Here is a 6,040-nt window from a genome sequence, read left to right as displayed (position 1 = left end):
CTACTGTGTAAATAATGGAATAAATGGAGAACCACAAAAAAATTAACACGTTCTGTTTTTGTGCCGACTTAATTTGTTCTGTCCTACGGGGACCGAAAATGGTGCTGCGTGACTGGAGGGTGTCACGGAAATAGTGTTGCGTGACTGGGGGGTGTCACGGAAATCGTACTGTGTGACTAGCGGGTGACACAGAAATACAGCTGCGTGACTGGATGGTGTCACGAAAATGGTGCTGCGTGACTGGGGCTGGTCACGAGCATGGTGCTGCCTGACTGGGGGGTGTCACGGAAATGGTGCTTCGTGACTGGAGGGTGTCAATGAAATGGTGCTGCGTGACTGGAGGGTGTCACGAAAATGGTGCTGCGTGACTGGGGGTGTCATGAAAAGGGTATTCCATAGCTGGAGGGTGTCGTGGAAATACAACCAGAATGTTCACAGTAGTGTGTCAGCAACGTATCTATATACAACCAGAATACCCACAGTTGTGTAAGCAACGTGTCTGTTTTCACGTAGAATATCCACAGTTGTGTGTCAGCAACGTGTCTCTATACAACCTGAATACCCACAGAAGTGTGTCAGCAACGTGTCTTTATACAACCAGAATATCCACAGTTGTGTGTCAGCAACGTGTCTCTATACAACCTGAATATCCACAGTAGTGTGTCAGCAACGCGTCTCTATACAACCAGAATATCCACAGTAGTGTGTCAGCAACGTGTCTGTATACAACCTGAATATCAACAGTAGTGTATCAGCAACGTGTCTATAACAACCAGAATATCCACAGTTGTGTGTCAGCAACGCGTCTCTATACAACCTGAATATCCACAGTAGTGTGTCATCAACGTGTCTCTATACAACCAGAATATCAACAGTAGTGTGTCAGCAACGTGTCTGTATACAACCTGAATATCCACAGTTGTCTGTCAGCAACGTGTCTGTATACAACCAGAATATCCACAGTTGTGTGTCAGCAACGTGTCTGTATACAACCTGAATATCCACAGTAGTGCGTCAGCAACGCGTCTCTATACAACCTGAATATCCACAGTAGTGTGTCAGCAACGTGTCTGTATACAACCTGAATATCAACAGTAGTGTGTCAGCAACGTGTCTGTATACAACCTGAATATCCACAGTAGTGTGTCAGCAACGTGTCTGTATACAACCTGAATATCCACAGTAGTGTGTCAGCAACGTGTCTGTATACAACCTGAATATCAACAGTAGTGTATCAGCAACGTGTCTGTATACAACCTGAATATCCACAGTTGTGTGTCAGCAACGTGTCTGTATACAACCAGAATATCCACAGTTGTGTGTCAGCAACACGTCTGTATACAACCTGAATATCCACAGTAGTGTGTCAGCAACGTGTCTGTATACAACCTGAATATTCACAGTAGTGTGTCAGCAACGCGTCTGTATACAACCTGAATATCCACAGTAGTGTGTCAGCAACGCGTCTGTATACAACCTGAATATCCACAGTAGTGTGTCAGCAACGTGTCTGTATACAACCTGAATATCAACAGTAGTGTATCAGCAACGTGTCTATAACAACCAGAATATCCACAGTTGTGTGTCAGCAACGCGTCTCTATACAACCTGAATATCCACAGTAGTGTGTCAGCAACGTGTCTCTATACAACCAGAATATCAACAGTAGTGTGTCAGCAACGTGTCTGTATACAACCTGAATATCCACAGTTGTCTGTCAGCAACGTGTCTGTATACAACCAGAATATCCACAGTTGTGTGTCAGCAACGTGTCTGTATACAACCAGAATATCCACAGTAGTGTGTCAGCAACGCGTCTCTATACAACCTGAATATCCACAGTAGTGTGTCAGCAACGTGTCTGTATACAACCTGAATATCAACAGTAGTGTGTCAGCAACGTGTCTGTATACAACCTGAATATCCACAGTAGTGTGTCAGCAACGTGTCTGTATACAACCTGAACATCAACAGTAGTGTATCAGCAACGTGTCTGTATACAACCTGAATATCCACAGTTGTATGTCAGCAACGTGTCTGTATACAACCAGAATACCCACAGTTGTGTATCAGCAACGTGTCTATAACAACCTGAATATCCACAGTAGTGTGTCAGCAACGCGTCTCTATACAACCAGAATATCCACAGTAGTGTGTCAGCAACGTGTCTGTATACAACCAGAATACCCACAGTTGTGTATCAGCAACGTGTCTATAACAACCTGAATATCCACAGTAGTGTGTCAGCAACGCGCCTCTATACCACCAGAATACCCACAGTTGTGTGTCAGCAACGTGTCTTTATACAACCAGAATATCCACAGTAGTGTGTCAGCAACGTGTCTCTATACAACCAGAATATCCACAGTAGTGTGTCAGCAACGTGTCTCTATACAACCAGAATACCCACAGTAGTGTGTCAGCAACGTGTCTCTATACAACCAGAATACCCACAGTTGTATGTCAGCAACGTGTCTATAACAACCTGAATATCCACAGTAGTGTATCAGCAACGCGTCTCTATACAACCAGAATATCCACAGTAGTGTATCAGCAACGTGTCTCTATACAACCAGAATACCCACAGTAATGTGTCAGCAACGCGTCTGTATACAACCTGAATATCAACAGTAGTGTATCAGCAACGTGTCTATAACAACCTGAATATCCACAGTAATGTGTCAGCAATGTGTCTGTATACAACCAGAATATCCACAGTAGTGTGTCAGCAACGTGTCTCTATACAACCAGAATATCCACAGTAGTGTGTCAGCAATGTGTCTGTATACAACCAGAATATCCACAGTAATGTGTCAGCAATGTGTCTGTATACAACCAGAATATCCACAGTAGTGTGTCAGCAATGTGTCTGTATACAACCAGAATACCCACAGTAGTGTGTCAGCAATGTGTCTGTATATAACCAGAATACCCACAGTTGTGTATCAGCAACGTGTCTATAACAACCTGAATATCCACAGCAGTGTATCAGCAACGTGTCTGTATACAACCAGAATATCAACAGTAGTGTATCAGCAACGTGTCTGTATACAACCAGAATACCCACAGTTGTGTATCAGCAACGTGTCTATAACAACCTGAATATCCACAGTAGTGTGTCAGCAACGCGTCTCTATACAACCAGAATATCCACAGTAGTGTGTCAGCAACGTGTCTGTATACCACCAGAATATCCACAGTAGTGTGTCAGCAACGTGTCTGTATACCACCAGAATATCCACAGTAGTGTGTCAGCAACGTGTCTGTATACAACCAGAATACCCACAGTTGTGTATCAGCAACGTGTCTATAACAACCTGAATATCCACAGTAGTGTGTCAGCAACGCGCCTCTATACCACCAGAATATCCACAGTTGTGTGTCAGCAACACGTCTGTATACAACCTGAATATCCACAGTAGTGTGTCAGCAACGTGTCTGTATACAACCTGAATATTCACAGTAGTGTGTCAGCAATGCGTCTGTATACAACCTGAATATCCACAGTAGTGTGTCAGCAACGCGTCTGTATACAACCTGAATATCCACAGTAGTGTGTCAGCAACGTGTCTGTATACCACCAGAATATCCACAGTAGTGTGTCAGCTACGTGTCTGTATACAACCAGAATATCCACAGTAGTGTGTCAGCAACGTGTCTCTATACAACCAGAATATCCACAGTAGTGTGTCAGCAACGTGTCTGTATACAACCAGAATACCCACAGTTGTGTGTCAGCAACGTGTCTATAACAACCTGAATATCCACAGTAGTGTGTCAGCAACGCGTCTCTATACAACCAGAATATCCACAGTAGTGTATCAGCAACGTGTCTCTATACAACCAGAATACCCACAGTAGTGTGTCAGCAACGCGTCTCTATACAACCAGAATATCCACAGTAGTGTGTCAGCAACGTGTCTGTATACAACCAGAATACCCACAGTTGTGTATCAGCAACGTGTCTATAACAACCTGAATATCCACAGTAGTGTGTCAGCAACGCGCCTCTATACCACCAGAATATCCACAGTTGTGTGTCAGCAACGTGTCTTTATACAACCAGAATATCCACAGTAGTGTGTCAGCAACGTGTCTCTATACAACCAGAATATCCACAGTAGTGTGTCAGCAACGTGTCTCTATACAACCAGAATACCCACAGTAGTGTGTCAGCAACGTGTCTGTATACAACCAGAATATCCACAGTTGTATGTCAGCAACGTGTCTATAACAACCTGAATATCCACAGTAGTGTGTCAGCAACGCGTCTCTATACAACCAGAATATCCACAGTAGTGTATCAGCAACGTGTCTCTATACAACCAGAATACCCACAGTAGTGTGTCAGCAATGTGTCTGTATACAACCAGAATACCCACAGTAGTGTGTCAGCAACGTGTCTATAACAACCTGAATATCCACAGTAGTGTGTCAGCAACGTGTCTCTATACAACCAGAATATCCACAGAAGTGTGTCAGCAATGTGTCTGTATACAACCAGAATACCCACAGTTGTGTATCAGCAACGTGTCTATAACAACCTGAATATCCACAGCAGTGTATCAGCAACGTGTCTGTATACAACCAGAATATCAACAGTAGTGTATCAGCAACGTGTCTGTATACAACCAGAATACCCACAGTTGTGTATCAGCAACGTGTCTATAACAACCTGAATATCCACAGTAGTGTGTCAGCAACGCGTCCCTATACAACCAGAATATCCACAGTAGTGTGTCAGCAACGTGTCTGTATACAACCAGAATACCCACAGTTGTGTATCAGCAACGTGTCTATAACAACCTGAATATCCACAGTAGTGTGTCAGCAACGCGCCTCTATACCACCAGAATATCCACAGTTGTGTGTCAGCAACGTGTCTTTATACAACCAGAATATCCACAGTAGTGTGTCAGCAACGTGTCTTTATACAACCAGAATATCCACAGTTGTCTGTCAGCAACGTGTCTGTATACAACCTGAATATCCACAGTGGCGTGTCACCATCGGCAGTATGTCTCTACATGTGTTGAAATTTAATTCTGACAGTAGCGCATCAGCAACACTTCTGCATATTGCCCCGTATATCTGTTTGTCCCATTAAGCAAGTCTTGTCATGACACAATAAGGTCTCTAATATTGCCATATGATGTTTATTTTCGTATCTTGCTGAATTTTGTGATAAATATAAAAATGGTTCAAAGTTCTGAGTTCTGCTCGCAGTGTTCTATATTCTATACACTCATCTGTATATTACCCGACGATGGTCCATACATTCAACGATAAAACAGTTTATCAAGTCATGAACCTGGACGTCACTTGCAAGCATGTCATTGGAATTAATTAGGTTTCACAGTACAACGCCTGTTGTTTCAACAACACTTGATTTCATGCAGCAGGTATTAGCAAAGCGAAATAACAACGGAAACGCGAAAGTTAATCAAGGCATCGGTATTGTCAGAACAAAATTTTGAAATCTTTAATGGACCACACCAGATAAATGAATAATATATTATACATAACCACACAGTTTTAGGTTTACAATAAAAGACAATACAGTGGGTCAAATAGTGTCATCAGCAATAAGTAATAGGCTCTGGAATTAATGTCAGTGAATCTTCAGAATATTATCAACTTGCTGAATGTCTTGAAAGAGAGTTGTTTCAGTTCTTCAATAGTGATGGAAGCTGGCAGAAATTCTGTGTTTCCAAATAGCTATACCGCAGATTCGAAATAAATCAGATCTCGAAATGCCCCCTTGTCACTCCAAATACAGGCACATCCAGCCTTCTAGAAAGTATCAAGATCAAGCCTGCACTGTTCATGTCTGACCAGGACAGTACTTCGTAGGTTCTGACCAGTTGTTCAATCATTTGCTGCAACTATAACAATTGCAATAGGCTTACCAATATTACTAGCACACAACATTCTCCCCTGAAGAGAAAACTTGTTTTATACAACTTCAAGGATAAAGGATAAAATAGAATCTAAGGAACAGAACATAGGGATGTCAACTTCTTTATTATGAGAAACACAA

The sequence above is a fragment of the Haliotis cracherodii genome, unplaced genomic scaffold (genome assembly GCF_022045235.1).
Source record: "Haliotis cracherodii isolate W230 unplaced genomic scaffold, xgHalCrac1.p SCAF_17, whole genome shotgun sequence".
In the NCBI taxonomy this organism is placed as follows: domain Eukaryota; kingdom Metazoa; phylum Mollusca; class Gastropoda; order Lepetellida; family Haliotidae; genus Haliotis; species Haliotis cracherodii.
This window is presented reverse-complemented; position numbering follows the sequence as displayed.